Genomic DNA, 16,049 nt, shown 5'->3' with positions numbered 1-16,049 from the left:
GAGAGGAAGAAAACAGGTCTGGTAATTAAAACCAGATTATTTGTGTTCTATGCTGGAAATGTAACACAATTGCCTTTTTGTTGCTATACTTTTCTTTTCCTTTCTAGGCTGGTAGACTTTATTGTGATTTTTATCAGTGTATTTCCTATTTTCCTTTATTACTATTTTATTGCTACTGTTGATTATAGTTCCTTGGCATCTACAGGTGACATTGAAATCATTGGCTGCACTTCTGGATATGAGACTCAGGATCCTTGAGGCAACTTGCTGCATTGCATGCTAGTAGTACTGTATATAGAAACTGTCTTAAATACTATTGGTAAGGATTACATAGAATCATAGAATCATAGAATATCAGGGTTGGAAGGGACCTCAAGAGGTCATCTAATCCAACCTCCTGCTCAAAGCAGGACCAATTCCCAACTAAATTATCCCAGCCAGGGCTTTGTCAAGCTGGGCCTTAAAAACCTCCAAGGAAGGAGACTCCACCACCTCCCTAGGTAACGCATTCCAGTGCTTCACCACCCTCCTAGTGAAATAGTGTTTCCTAATATCCAATCTGGACCTCCCCCACTGCAACTTGAGACCATTGCTCCTTGTTCTGTCATCTGTCACCACTGAGAACAGCCGAGCTCCATCCTCTTTGGAACCCCCCTTCAGGTAGTTGAAGGCTGCTATCAAATCCCCCCTCATTCTTCTCTTCTGGAGACTAAACAATCCCAGTTCCCTTAGGCTCTCCTCATACGTCATGTGCTCCAGACCCCTAATCATTTTTGTTGCCCTCTGCTGGACTCTTTCCAATTTTTCCACATCCTTCTTGTAGTGTGGGGCCCAAAACTGGACACAGTACTCCAGATGAGGCCTCACCAATGTCGAATAAAGGGGAATGATCACGTTCCTCGATCTGCTGGCCATGCCCCTACTTATACAGCCCAAAATGCTGTTAGCCTTCTTGGCAACAAGACAAGTAAAATCCAATGAGGATGCCAATATGGGATTAGGTGGCTAGTGGCTATGGCAATGGTTCTCTTCATGTAAAATATCAAAATACTGTGTTGGCTCAGAAAGTTAAACAGGTTATTTGTAAGTTAAAATGCTATGCAAATGACTGTAAGGAATTCTGAAATAATATCATATCAGTTGTCACCAGAAATAGGTCAGTACAAATACTTGCTGCTAACTGTGTGCTCACCTATAGATAGTGCCTTTCCTCCTGACCTGATAACTCACCATATTAAAAAGTCCTGCTCAGAAGGATGATGTCCAAAGAGGCAGCATTTCAGGAAATGTCAAGCAGGAGGGTGGGGGGAACCCCGAACCTGTCCTATGCAAGTGGGTAGTGGGGCCACCCCTGTAAGGGGATCAGGCACCCAGCCTGCCTGTGACAGACTCTGCTAAGGAGAATGAGCCAATCCAGATCCACCAGTGAGCAGTTAATTGCCCATGTGGCTGGGCAGCAGTTAATTAGTTAAGGAACATCTGTTCATAAAAAGGGTTTATGAGGTCTCAGTCAGGAGTTCCTAGAACACAGACACAGCCCCTGAGGAAAGGAAATTTTTAGGGGAGCTGATTAGAGAACTCACCAGAAAAGGGGCCCTAGGAAAGGTCTGGAGGAAGCAGTTTCTGAAAGAGTTTCTAGGGGCACAGTCTGGTCCCAGTAAAAGCACCTTACTTACCCAACAGTACCCAGAGGCTCAGGTCACTGGGGAATTATATGCTGCTCCAGAGGTTTGACCTTTGTTGTGGCTGTGAGTCCAGAGAAGAAACCTTTCCCCAGGAAATAACAGGAGGCCTTACTTCAGAAGAGGTGCCCAGGTTGAGAGGGCCTTACTGGCGAACAGCCCGGCTGGAAGAGATGGATGGACTCGGGGCGGAGGGCAGACAGACTAAGATTAATTTGTGCCTCTTCTCTGCCCACTAGGATGCTGGGGTGAAGACTTGCTTGAATGCCTACTTGGTGTCTAGTTAAATAAATTGGATACCTGATGGGAAACTGTTAACTACATAAAAGCCTCACTGAAATTATTGAAAGTGCATTAAGGGAAATGGAGACAGGAATGTACCCACTACTCTGAATTGGGCCCCCAGGGGCACGTGGAAAAACAGGTTTGACACAAAGGGACTCTACACAGGGTGAGTGTCCACATTATAACAGGCATGAAATGATATATCTGTGCACCAGTGTGGAGCCCACCAACTGTAACCTGCTGTGACAGGTTGGATCACAGAAACCCCCTTGGGAGCTGCCACCTAATGTATCAAGATGACTTCTATTCCTGTTTTTCCTGCCAGCTCAGGACTCCAGCACTCTTGCTTAGCCAGACACTCCCGGCTACTCCAACACAGACCCAGGGTCTGAATTACTTGCCCCAAAGCTGCAGGTTTACCTGAAAACAGCTCACAGAAGTGTGCTTGTCTTTAGCACTCAGATGCCCAACTCCCAACGGGGTCTAAACCCAAATAAATCCGTTTTACCCTGTATAAAGCTTATACAGGGTAAACTCATAAATTGTTTGCCCTCTATAATACTGATAGAGAGATATGCACAGTTGTTTGCTCCCCCAGGTATTAATACATACTCTGAGTTAATTAATAAGTAAAAAGTGATTTTAATAAATACAGAAAGTAGGATTTAAGTGGTTCCAAGTAGTAATAGACAGAACAAAGTAAGTCACCAAGCAAAATAAAATGTACAAATCTATGTCTAATCAAACTGAATACAGATAATCTCACCCTCAGAGATGCTTCAATAAGTTTTTTCTCAGACTGGACACCTTCCAGGCCTAGGCACAATTCTTTCCCCTGGTACAGCTCTTGTTCCAGCTCAGGCGATAGCTAGGGGATTCAGAGTAGCAGCCGTGTTAGTCTGTATCCGCAAAAAGAAGAACAGGAGTACTGGTGGCACCTTAGAGACTAACAAATTTATTAGAGCATAAGCTTTCGTGGACTACAGCCCACTTCTTCGGATGCATATAGAATGGAACATATATTGAGGAGATATATATACACACATACAGAGAGCATAAACAGGTGGGAGTTGTCTTACCAACTTTGAGAGGCCAATTAATTAAGAGAAAAAAAACGTTTGAAGTGATAATCAAGCTAGCCCAGTACAGACAGTTAAGAAGCTAGGGAATTCTTCATGATGGCTTCTCTCCTCCTCTGTTCTCTTCCACCCCTTTATATATCTTTTGCATAAGGCGGGAACCCTTTGTCCCTCTGGATTTCCACCCACCCTCACTGGAAAAGCACCAGGTTAAAGATGGATTCCAGTTCAGGTGACATGATCACATGTCACTGCAAGACTTCATTACCCACTTGCCCCAGCATACACATATACAGGAAGACTCACAGGTAAAACACAGCCATTTGCAGACAATGGTCCTGGTTAATGGGAGTCATCAAGATTCGAAACCACCATTAATGGTCCACACTTTGCATAATTACAATAGGCCCTCAGAGTAATATTTTATATTTCTAGTTTTAGATACAAGAGTGGTACATTTATACAAATAGGATGATCACTCTCAGTAGATTATAAGCTTTGTAATGATACCTTACAAGAGACCTTTTGCATGAAGCATATTCCAGTTACATTATATTCACTTATTATCATGTTTTTATAAAACCATATAGACTGCACAATGTCATACTTGCAACTTGTGATGCTTTCTTTTGGACTCTTCATTCAGCAGATCATCACCTGGTAATTTCTGAAGGTATTAGGAAACAGAAATGAGCATATGTCACTCGTCCTCCAGAAGGAGAATCCAATTAAAGGGATGTGTTCCACTTTCCTTTTGAATGTGACCAAAATATTTGTATCTTCTCAAAATTGACTACTCTCTCTCTTTCTCTCTCTGTTATTGCTTCTTAAGACAAGGTTAATTATAATTATATAATTATAATAATTATTATAGACTATATAGATGCTTCTCTCCCTGATCAGTCTTATGTCAGTGTAACTCCACTGAGTTATTGCTGATTTATGCTGATGTAAAAAGAATGAAGCCTATCTGCACGTCAACAAATGTATTTACATATATATATATATTTCATTACTGCTTGTGCAAAGAAAGGCTCATTTGCCTAAGAGCTCACATAGATTTTAAGGGGAAAAAGCTGCCCAAATGGTATGCATAAAGCCTAAACAATAACTCTCTTGCTCTCTGTGTATAAAATACATCCATGCACAGTGCTGTAAGGCTGAATTTTCCTTTGGGTCTTTGAACAGTTAGGGTTTTCACCTTGTTCTGACCAGAAGCTACACACACCTTGGTTGATTCAAATGTACCACTTTTCTGGAATTTGGTTCTATTGGTAACTAAAAAACAAACGAACAAACAATGTAAAATCAGCTTATACTTTTCCCTAAGCTTGCATGTTCCTAGAGTAGAATTAATGAGTCATCACTGCAACAATAAATAAGCAGTTTTTGCAGGGTTCCAGTACTGCCTACCAGTGTGGTTAATAGAAAAGCTCATCTTAGCATGTTTGTGTCTGTTGTTTATTTTCTTAGAATATAAGGTTCTTCGGAAGAAACTTGGACCCCAATCTTCATTGGCACAGATGGTCTTAAAGTTGGCATAGCTGGATATGGGAGGCTCACCCGTTGTTTGTAGATCTTCTGGTGGTGTAGAACCAACATACTAGTTCATGTGCCACTATCTTCCCTGAAAAAAAAAGGGTGGAGGAGTGGCAGGGGAGACTACATGGCCAGTGCTTTACTACACTCAGTTTATTTCCTTTGAGCCACTAAGTGCTGGGGGAATGTAGGCCCACCAGCCTTTAGTCAATTCCAACTTCAGATAGGTATTGGCCCATTGCATAGAAGGCTCAAGGTGTGTGAAATGTAAATGTGTTTCATGCCACTGCTGCACTTGCCCCTTCTGAATTGCTCTCATTTGGCTGCAGCCAAGGACTGGGACCTGGGTCTGTCTTTATACCTTCTAGAGTGATGAGCACCAGTCAGAGGGCAACAGCTAATAAATGCAAGTTCTGCTGGGTTCACTTAAGTGTGTATGTTTCCTTTACACCAGGGGTTCCAAAACTTGATTCACAGCTCGTTCAGGGTAAGCCCTGGCGGGCCACGAGACACTTTGTTTACCTGAGCACCCATAGGTACGGCCGCTCACAGCTCCCAGTGGCCGTGGTTTGCTGTTCCCTCCATTTTCTGGTAATCTAGCCTCCAATGTTGTATCATTCAAATGCTGGCTTAACTTTCTTTAACTATCACTCAGTTCCTATCTGCTTCTGTCCCAAAAGAACATTTATGTTCACAGACAAATGCATTTTTAAGCGGTTGGAAATCTTGAGGGTCTGTTGAGCACTGTTTTTGTTTTCCTATCTCCAGTTTTATTGTTTTTTCTTTCATAGTGTAAATGTGATAAAGCAGTAGAGAACACCCAACAATACATTTCCCAGAAGCACTGTCCTTTCTGACAATTTTGTCCCTTTTGTCTTTTACATCAATTATTTCCCCAATGTTACTTCCCTGAGCTGGACTTTAAACCTGGGAAGCCAATCAGCTGTATGCCTAAAATGGTCATTTTGCTAATGGTTGCCATGTTTCCCTGTCTTCTAGCTGATATTTTTTTTCAAAAAACAATCTTGTTATATTTGCTCTTAGTTTTCCCCTTCTTTATTTTTGAGATGGCATATTATCTCACAGTAAGTGCCATGCCAACTCTTTACAAATACTGTATTTTGAATGTGAAGAATAGTGCTGGCTAAAAATCTGTTGTTGTTTTATTCCCTCTTCATGTTTCTTGGCTCCTTTCTCTAACTAGAGCAATGGCATTGTCTTTTGTTATTGCAGTATCTCTCTAGGTTTAATATTATAACATGGATTGTGGTGGTGTTGATATCTCTAATTTTTCTGATTCTGCATAATCAGCTCTATATATTTAAGAGCTGATTATGACCAACATACAAAATATGCTCTGGCTCTATAGAGCTTTCAGTACAAAATCTTTTACTAATAAAATGAAATCCATAATAAGAGAATTCTGCACCCAGTAGGGAGTTTAATTATTTTTGTCTTTTCCAGTAATTTTTTATCAGTTGGAGACTTTTCTAAGAAAAAAAAATCCTGATTGAAATCCTGTCTATTTTCTTAGCGGGAATCCAGCAAGTGAAATACGTATGTTAAGTATCTTAGGGAAAAGCAGGACCATGAAGAATCAGTCTTTTTTAGGGAAACACTTGGGAAGGAAAATGATCAAAAGTGCATATAAATAAAGTATGATTATTCCCTAAAACTACAGATTTATGATAGAGACACTGGAAGGGAGTGAAAAGGATTTTCCTCATCCCTGAACTGTGCTTTCAAATGGTGCTTTCCCAAATCACTGAAAATCTTAGTCCAGAATTTGAGACTTTTTATCTCCACCTCTTAACTTTTATTTCCCTCCTCTTACCCCCGCCTCCTCAACAAAAACCCCACAAACAAGCAAACAAACAACAATAATCCTGTCTCATAACTGGCTTCATTGGTTGCAGGTTTGGGTCTGAAATGTGGATTCAAAAGAGCATCCCTCCAAAAAAAAAGGTAAGAGAGCTGCGTCACCACCATCTTCTGTTTCCAGTTGCCTTATAATAGCAGGTGAGAGAGCACCACTGCCTGGAGTATCATTTTAATATCTCCATTTGACAGTTGAACCCAGAGGATGATCAGTTGATTGAGGAGCTTCCTTGTCCTTTAGCGTTACTAGATGACTCCTTGTTGGGCCTATTTGTTGTCTCCATGTAATGAGAGAAAGGCCTTACAGAGACAGTTGTGCATTCAGTGCAGGTTTTGTATATTCCAATTGCTGCAGTCCTGGGAAAAACACACACATTTTATGACACATACACATTTTATGAAGGATGAAGAAATGTTGGTTCTGCTGATAAATAACGGCTTTATTTATGAATCTTGGCTGGGAGATTTGGCAAATGTGTCTTTGGTTTATCTGCATGCATAAACTTGACCACCAGTACTGCCTGGGTCCTGAAACTGAGGCTTTTCTTTCAACATCCTACCAGCGCTTATTGGTGTTTTCTGCTATCTTCCATAGAGGTAAGGCTGGCAATCTTTTAAGAAAACTCCCTTGGATAGTGTTCCAGAGGTGAGATTGCACCAAGAGATGATCTTGCACTTTCATCTGCTGTCTAGGAGAATCACTAATTATTAGGCAGTGGTTATGACTTCCGTCTATTGAGTGAATACCTTCCTTGCTCTAGGGTATTAGGGCGTATATTCAGAAAGGCCAGGATTTGGCTAAGCATGAATTACTTTGTACACCAGCTCATTGAATTGCTTTGGCTGTAACAATCAACCAGTGGATCTGACTGAAGACTCCTGGGTGATCTCAAGAGTTCCAGGAAACTTCTTGACTTTTTCTTTTTGTACGAGTGTAACCACACCTAGAACACTTCCGGCATTCAGTTTTTACAAGCTTAAAAATAAATAGGGTTGCCTTAAGAAACTGGGTTGGTTCTTTACTCATCTATTGATGTGTATGTGATTTGCTACAACAAATTCCTATGGAGACAACCCACAGTTGACATCACTGACAATATTAGTCCATGCCAAGGCCAATCTTAAAGGAAACACCAGGAAAGACTGAATGTTTCTATCTTCTTATGTGAGAGATGTGAATTGGAGAAAAAATAAATGGTGATTGGATATGAATCTGCTAATGAGGGAAGGAGAGATAGAGGGCCCAGAAAGGTCACTGCTGCTGTTTAAAACAAAATCCGTTTTTATTGAAGAATTGGGATCAGGCTTTTTGGATGAGAGGACTGACAGATGGATAAATACCTATTTTTAGTTTCAATCAATCTTGATGGATCATTCACTGTGTGACTCTGTTGCTGGGAGAAGAGTAAAGAGAAAGTAGTAAATGTTTTTTGAATCAGTCATTTTAAAGTATGAAAGCTTCCATATACCAAAATTATGGTTCTAGTCTGAACAGTGACTTTGTAAAAAATGACACGTTTGGGTTCCATATTTATTATCTCTACTTCAGATTAAAACTACTCAAATAACATCCTTTTTCCCCCCTAACAGCCACTCATACTGGAATCTGAAAGTCAAGCTGGGTTCTTCCTAGCACCTGCATCATCAACTGGAATTAAGAGCATAAACTTGTACTTCTTGACATCAGTGGGAGTTTTCCTATTCAGTGGAGCAAGAGCAGGGCCTTAGTTAACAGTTCTGTTTACGTGTGAGTTAGAATAGAATGCAGCTCATTTTTCCTTTGTTATGTTAGCTTTGCTGTGCTAGAAAAAGGAGTAAAAACTGACTTTAGCTAGTAAGACACAACTCTAAACACAGAGAGCAGATCTGCTCAGGAAGAAGATGCTATTTCTATGCAGTCACTTCTTACAATAGAACAGCACTTTAATTCAGTGTCAGCAAGAGTCTCTGGCAGCTATTTCAGAACAGGAACAGGCGTACATACTGTATTTCAAACAGCAAGTAACTTTATTTCAACTCTCCTCAGGTTTCTGAACTTGGAGAGCTACTTATTTTAAAATTCTTTGCAAGCTTTCATCACCAAAAACTACTGTGATGACATTTGACATGAAGCAATCTGACCAAGGGTGATGTGTCATGTATAAAACACATTTTTTGGAGTGGATGTTGCCTAGAAATTGGAGAAGGGAACATCTGATTCAAACTGTTTTAGATTTTTATTGGACTGGATTTCTGCTTAAAGATAACTTTGACTTACCTGTGGATAATTCATTAAAGCTACTTTTTCTGATGTATCCTGACCAGTTGATCTCTAGGGCACCAAACCAACAGAGAAATGTTTCCCTTCTTGCAACTGTGCTAGGGACACTTGAAATGTTCCTGGCTGCCATATCGAGCATGTACTTCTATAAAGAGTGCATGTCTTGACAGTGATTAGAACAAGTGACTGAGAATCAAAACTCCTGGATTCTATATAGGGATATTGAGGCTTAATTAACATTTGTAAAGCAGTAATAGTGGTAAAAAGATAAAATAATTTTTTGAGAGCACCCCCAGTAGGACACGTTCTGCTCTCAGTTATAGTAGTGTGAACCTGGAATAACTCATTTATATCAATGGAATTGCTCCAGTTTTAAATTGCAGTAAGTAAAAGTGGAATTTGACCTTTAGTCTCCAAGCCATTCTTGCTGAACACTGGAAGATATTTTACAGAAAGTATTAAATAAAATAAATAGGTCACGCAAATGGGAATGAAAATGCTTTGATACTGGTCCCTTATCTTTAAACAAAATTCTAATTTGACTCTAGCACAAGGAAAAGAAATGAATACTCTATGTGGTCCCATGTGAGCTGTCAGAATGATAAAACTGAATATTTTCTAAATCAGCTTTTCCATGGACAGCTGGTTCATCATCATTAGTATGTATATCCTTATTAATATCTAGGCCACCCAGTTATAAGACCCTAGATTGAAGCAGCACTAAATTCTGAAAAGCTGAAATCATGTTGTCAGTCTGTATGCACAACCTCATGCCAGAATGAACAGTGATCTGTTTGCTCTGTATATTACCACTTCACTCCCCAAAAGAGTGAACCCTTTTTGCTCATCATCCAAATGGAAAAAGATAAGATTTTCCATATATTTTAAAAGTGATCTTTTGTAATAAGAGGTAGGAATAAAGTTGTCCTCCTGTTTGGAAGACTGCATGTATGCATACTGTGAGGATGTGTGATGATTACTTTACTTATCCCAAATCAGTGTGAGAGGGTCAGTCACTGCAAAGTGCTTGGTAATCTGCAATCTGAAACAGTTTGATGAGGGGGACAGACAGAGGCATGAGGCTTCTAATGCAGAATCTGTGCCTTAGATACAAATTATAGATAATCACTTTTAAAACCTATAGATTGCCTGCTTTATAAATATACTGCAGGTTCAGGCACTCTTTGAACTAAATCTGGAACATTTTACACCAGCCTACAGGTTGCTCAGATATGATCAGCGCATCTGGTTCAAGAGTTTAACATAGAACCAAAAGCTACCTTGACACATTGGGAGTGGTATAAGCATGACTTAAATGGAAATTAAATGCATGGAGGTTTGTAGGATGAGTTTTTTGGGTTTGAAGTGAGCCTGTATTGTAGATGGACTTCACAGATTGCCTTGGAGGTCCTTATTTGCAGCAGCAGCATCTAATAGATGGTTGAAAAGGATTAACAATGCTGCTACATCTTAGAAATTTTGCATGTGTCTACATTGCAATAAAACACCTGAGGCTGGCCCTCATCAGCTGACTTGGGTTCTCGGGGCTCAGGCTGTGGGTCTATAAATTTGCAATGTAGCTATTCGGGGCCCAAACTCCAGCCAGAGCATCTACACTGCTATTTTTAGCCCCACAGCCTGGGCCCCGAGAACCCGAGTCAACTGATGTGGCCAGCCTCAGGTGTTTTACTGCAGTGTAGATATAGCCATAGAGGCCTGAGTAAGGGTTGGCTGTGAGGGTTTGGATTACTCAGTCCCTGTGGTAGTAGGCAAGGGGAAAACAAGACAGGAAAAATTCTAGTGTAAGATGTACAAAAAGTTGTGCATCTAGATTGCATTTGTTTCACCTTTAATTGGGTCTCAGAAGATCGCATTGTTGGCAAAAAAGGGTTTCAATCTTTGGTTCATGTTGACTAATGAGAGATTGGGTGGTTAGTAATGTATGAAAATCAGAATTTAACAAAGGATTAGGCTCCTAATTTTGCATGTATTACTGAATCCTGGTTGGAGGACACTGTTGAACTAGTTTTGGTGCAGTTGACTCCAAGTGGGCATGTGGTATAGCATGAACATAAGAATCCTGGGATAGATACGCATACAGCCTGCTGTGCAAATGCTGCCAGTACTGGGTAACTCACATCCAGGTTGATGGCAATTCTTCCGAGGCAGCTCAGGATTTCATTGCAACAACCAAGGGACTACCACAAATGCTCAGCTCATACACCCAACAAACTCTTGAACCCATGTTAGGGACCAATTTGTGGCTAAAGTGAACCTCTCCCATTGGGGTATTGAACCTCTTGTGATGGTCAGCCCAAAGAGGTTAATGAAAACTGAGTGTTTCTGGAGAGCTCAGGGGGATGATATTTTTCTTGCAACAGAATGATCTATTTATGAGCTGGTATTACTATATAGTCTTGTTCTCAATTATCAGTGAGGTAGCACACAGATTCCACTTCTGACTTCATTCTCACAGGTCATTTTGACTCACAGGCCAAAAAATTAAAAAAAAAAAAAGATGGTTATAGCTCCAGTGGTCCCGAGCTGCTCTTAGATGATCATTATAGTAGCATTGTCTAGGGAGACTTTCATTATATAATCTACATAGTGTAACCACTTCTTTCAGATCTGGATCTTATCACCAACAACCAGGCCTTTGTTATTTCAAGATTATATTACTGAAATATACTCTATGTGAGGCAAACTTTAACTCAAAACAGAAAAAGAAGCAGGCGCAAAATGCAGAAGTCTTCCAATTAAGTGATATAACTTGTAAGAACATGACACCCATGCTCCAATCTGCTGAACTGGCTGTTTTGTTGGCTTTTGAATGGAGTTTAAGGCTTTGATTTTGATCTATAAAGCTCTAAATTTTGGGGGACCTGCCTACCTGAGACCACCTGTCTCCCCACCCCAGTTGGCAAAAGTGCTTGAGCTGCAATGGTATAAGAGAAAGGAAGATACTGGTGGGGCATGCTCTGTGAGGAATCCTTCACCATCAACTGTAATCCTCCCCACTTGGACAGATCTGGGATGTTTTTGAGTTTTCAAACCTCTGCAAGACCAGTTTCTTTACCCAGGCTTTTGGGGAAGGCGGGACACAAGAAGCGCTGGCATTTGCGAGTGAGTTGGGGTACTGTTGAGCTTTGCTTTCAGTTCTGGCTGGCTATTTCCTGATTTTGGGAAGAGAAAAAGATGCTGGCCTTACCTTCTATTTCATAATACTTTTGATATGACCATGGCATTTAGAAACCAGGATAGGCGATTTTTAATGTATTGGTTATAAATTGAAATACTTAAAAATAAATTAGATGTATATGAGGGAAGAATCTGACTGAAAGTGAAAAATCATTATTTTTGGCTTTTTATAAGTGTATGTAAAAATGGAGGGGGGAAACAATACATTTTGCTTATGCTGTTTCACAAATTTTCCTAATTGCAAAAAACTGTCTTAATAGCAAAAACAGAAAGTCATGGAACTATAGGGCAATTTTTGCAAATTCCAAATGTACAATGATGAAATTTACAAATGGCAAACTCTATCTTTGGCTGCTCTGAATTTACAGAATTTTACTCTCTTGCTTTCAATAGTTACCACAGATAGAAACCAGTACCACAGAGTAGAATGACTATCTCATTTTCTAAAGGAGGGGCAAATTCTTGAATTTTACACAATGGGGTCAAATTTAGCAGTATAAAATTATCAGCCAGATCCTCAACTAGTGTAAATTGGAACAGCTTAGCTGAAGTCAGTGGAGCTACAGAGGTATACATCAGATGAGGATCTGCCTCATTATATGTATTATAAATACTACTGTTCATTTCACAGCAAAATATCCTGCAGAATCAGATATTTCACCTACCCGTGCTGCTTTGAGACAACACAGGGAACTAGTGACTCAGTGGCTTATGCACCCCCCATGTATCATTCCTCTTAAGCTCTTATACTCATCAAATTTTCTTTTCTGCAGTGTTATACTGCCTGAATATGTCTCATGACTTTTCTGATTTGGGTGACATCATCCTGAGTTAAGCAGCTTGTCTCAAAGAACTATCATTCTTGAGTAAACATATTATGCTTCATGTGATGAGTCAAATACATTGATAAGACAGAATGTTCTGTTCTTGAGTCTCAGCTTAAGAAAAACGAGCAGATGGTTAATAACAGAAACTATAATTGTTCAACTACTGAGAAACATGAAATAGAGAGGCTGTAACTTTGATCTATCAAATAATTCTGTCTCTGATCACAGCCTTAACTGTAACCTCAGGCACTTTTTCAAGTTATGGGTATGATACATTCATTTGTAGCAAGCACATTTCATTTATCACATTCCTACCACTGCCCTGCTATACATAATTACTACATGTGACTATTTATCCTGAAAGGAACCAGGATCCACTACTTCTATTTTTTAGTAAGTCTCTTATTCCTTTTTTCCTACTTTGCAGAATGGTCCCTCTTTTCATAGCAGGAATGAATAAACTTACAGATAATTCCTAGGCATCAGCATCTCATCACAGTTCTGCAATGATTTGACTTTTAGATCCTTCCTATTTTACTCAGTCTTTGCTGCATGAATGTCCCCTAGCATATATTTCTTCTCCCCATGCCTCCAGTGCTCACGATGGCTGTACTTTTTAGTAGTTAAAGCACCTTTACAAATGTATACCATTTATGAAACTCTGAGGAGGTTTTGCCCTCTCCCCAACTACTAAGGATGAGAAACCTGCCCTTCTAAGGTGATGTACGCTTCATGTTAATGAAACACCAAATAATATGGGAAAGTTATTTTAAGACTGAGACATACTGCATGAAATGAGCACAGCAGTGCCTGAAATTGAAGTTTATAATAACACTGCTGCTAACACTGCTGGGTTTGAGAAGTACCCCAGGATCCTCTTCATGGTGTATGGCAGCCTGCTATGTAAAGCACTGTGACAGCCAGAGGAAAAGATTCTGAGGCACTCCAAAGGAAAGAACAGACTGCTGCAGCTTAAGCAAAAGTCCCTTCGGAGAAGGAGGTGCCTGATTAGAGCAGGTAGGACAGAGGGATGGTAAGTATTAAGTAACATTAAAATGAAGAAGTAGAGAAAGACAGGCTAAAGTTCAGAAAGTCAAACACATAGACAGTAGAGTATCAGAGGGGTAGCCGTGTTAGTCTGAATCTGTAAAAAGCAACAGAGGGTCCTGTGGCACCTTTAAGACTAACAGAAGTATTGGGAGCATAAGCTTCCGTGGGTAAGAACTACTTGCATCTGAAGAAGTGAGGTTGTTACCCACGAAAGCTTATGCTCCCAATACTTCTGCTAGTCTTAAAGGTGCCACAGGACCCTCTGTAGACAGTAGAGACTCTCTTTTGGTCAATTATCTAACGTGAAATGTTAGGCAAGCTGGATGCCTACCATTGGCTTGAACAGGAGCAGGAATGAGTCCTAGAAAATCAAGAGTGCGAATATATTTTTGTCACATGACCATGGCTCTGTAAATCAGATTGTTTGGTCCTCAAAAAAATCTCATAAATGTGCAGCCACAGATAGGGGTGGATTCTAATTTAAAATATTTAAACATGACTAAGGTCAAATTAACACATTCAACAGTGATTCTGCAGAATCATTTAATATGAATGGGCTTGGGAGATGATTAGTATGGTGCAGTATGTGTTGTGATGTGATATGACCGAATGTAATATAAATAGATTAGCAGCTAATGCCAATTTATTTACAGTATTGTTTAGACAGCAGATGTTGCAGCAGGGAGGATATCTGCAAACCTGCAGATACAAACAAAGGACAAGTTCTTCCCATCTATCATATTGTCCTCTCAATCTATGATGATTTCGCAATGTCATTAATGAATTAGTAGTTATGAAAAGTTACTACATACTCAAAGGATATAGTTTATGTCCAATAAACTTATAAAGCAATGCATATAGTAACTGTAGACAAAGTTTGTCTTCAAAAATTTATATTACATATTATTGCCTAATTTAAAAAACTAATTATGAAATAATGTTGAGTACCTAGCTACAAGGTCTTGTCTGTATCATATTCTCCAAGATGACATATCTGTGTGTATATCCTTTGGGATCATTAAAAGTTGACTGCATTTTCATAATGCACAAACATAGAGAGTATCATAAAGAAAACAGAAGAAAAATGAATATTTAGAGATTTCCTCTAACAAGTAAATACTAATGCCTGATGTGTAAGTCTCATCATACGGTAACAATAATTAAAATCAATAATAGTTACTGTATTATAGGAGAATGTAATAGATGTGGGCTACTAAAGAGCAGGTTGCCTAATTCCATGGGTTTTCACATATGACTATTTTTTAAGACCCTCTTAGAGAGTATATAAGCAAATCTATTATCTTAGTATTAGTTAGTATTGAGATTGCAGTAGCACCTAAATGTGCTAGTGCTTTTTGAACACAAAAGAGGCGGTCCCTGCACCGAAGGGCTATAGGAAAATCCCCTTCTGATTGGCTGCCTTACTTACTTCCTCCCTTTCTTCTTGGGAAAGTGTAACCAATTGGAGCAGTTTGATATAGCTTTCAATCAACTTGGGCTGTTTCACATCTCACTGCATGCAGAGTTGCCAGACCAAACTCATATACACCCTGCCCCAGTACCAAGCCAATGGGAGATCAGAGGAAGAGGAGTTTCCAAAGGGCTAACTCTGGAGGACCAAAACCTCAGACACAGAAAAAGCAGTCTTTCACCTTACTTGGCCATGGGGAAATACAGAGAAAGTTGGGGGTTGGGGAGTGCACGTTCAATTAATGTGCTGGGAGAATAGAATGTAAGTGAGTTGAATAAATAGCCAGACAACAACACTTTCCTGATTAGCTCTAATGTGAAACTCACCAAAGAGGAATTGTTGTTTGCAGGGGAATCGTGGGCAGAATTATGCAGGAAATATGCCCTCAGGGTGCTCCTGTTGGCAGTTTTGTCCTCTACCCCACAGCTATAGATCATGATAGAGAGCATCTTGCCTGTTTGATTTGAATAGTTCAGGTTTCTGGTATGTATCTGATTGCTGTCATTCTTTCTTTCATAAGGCACATAAATAAAATAATCTCTCCCTGAGATGAAGTGGTTTAGGATACTGTCCCAAAGAGTTTTGAATTGATAATTTCATATAATTAATTTCTATAGGAAGAGAGATTATTGAACCTTTGAAAGTCTTTTAAAGCAAGCAACAGAGGGGCCTGTGGCATCTTTGAGACTAACAGAAGTATTGGGAGCATAAGCTTTCGTGGGTAAGAACCTCACTTCTTCAGATGCAAGACATCTGAAGAAGTGAGGTTCTTACCCACGA

At 39.8% G+C, this 16,049-nt stretch overlaps 1 long non-coding RNA gene across 2 annotated transcripts in view; it reads left to right on the top strand.

Annotated features, from left to right (window-relative positions):
- The window catches only part of LOC122172189 (uncharacterized), a 140,157-nt gene that overhangs the window by 15,290 nt on the left and 108,818 nt on the right, over positions 1-16,049 (top strand). For both annotated transcript variants that reach the window (XR_006172258.2, XR_006172257.2), the window contains exon 2: positions 6,502-6,604. This is a non-coding gene — a long non-coding RNA (uncharacterized LOC122172189). The remainder of the gene's footprint in view (positions 1-6,501; positions 6,605-16,049) is intronic.

This window comes from Chrysemys picta, chromosome 8 (genome assembly GCF_011386835.1).
Source record: "Chrysemys picta bellii isolate R12L10 chromosome 8, ASM1138683v2, whole genome shotgun sequence".
In the NCBI taxonomy this organism is placed as follows: Eukaryota; Metazoa; Chordata; order Testudines; family Emydidae; genus Chrysemys; species Chrysemys picta.
Note: the sequence above shows the minus strand (reverse complement) of the source record. Positions and strands in the feature narration are given on the sequence as shown.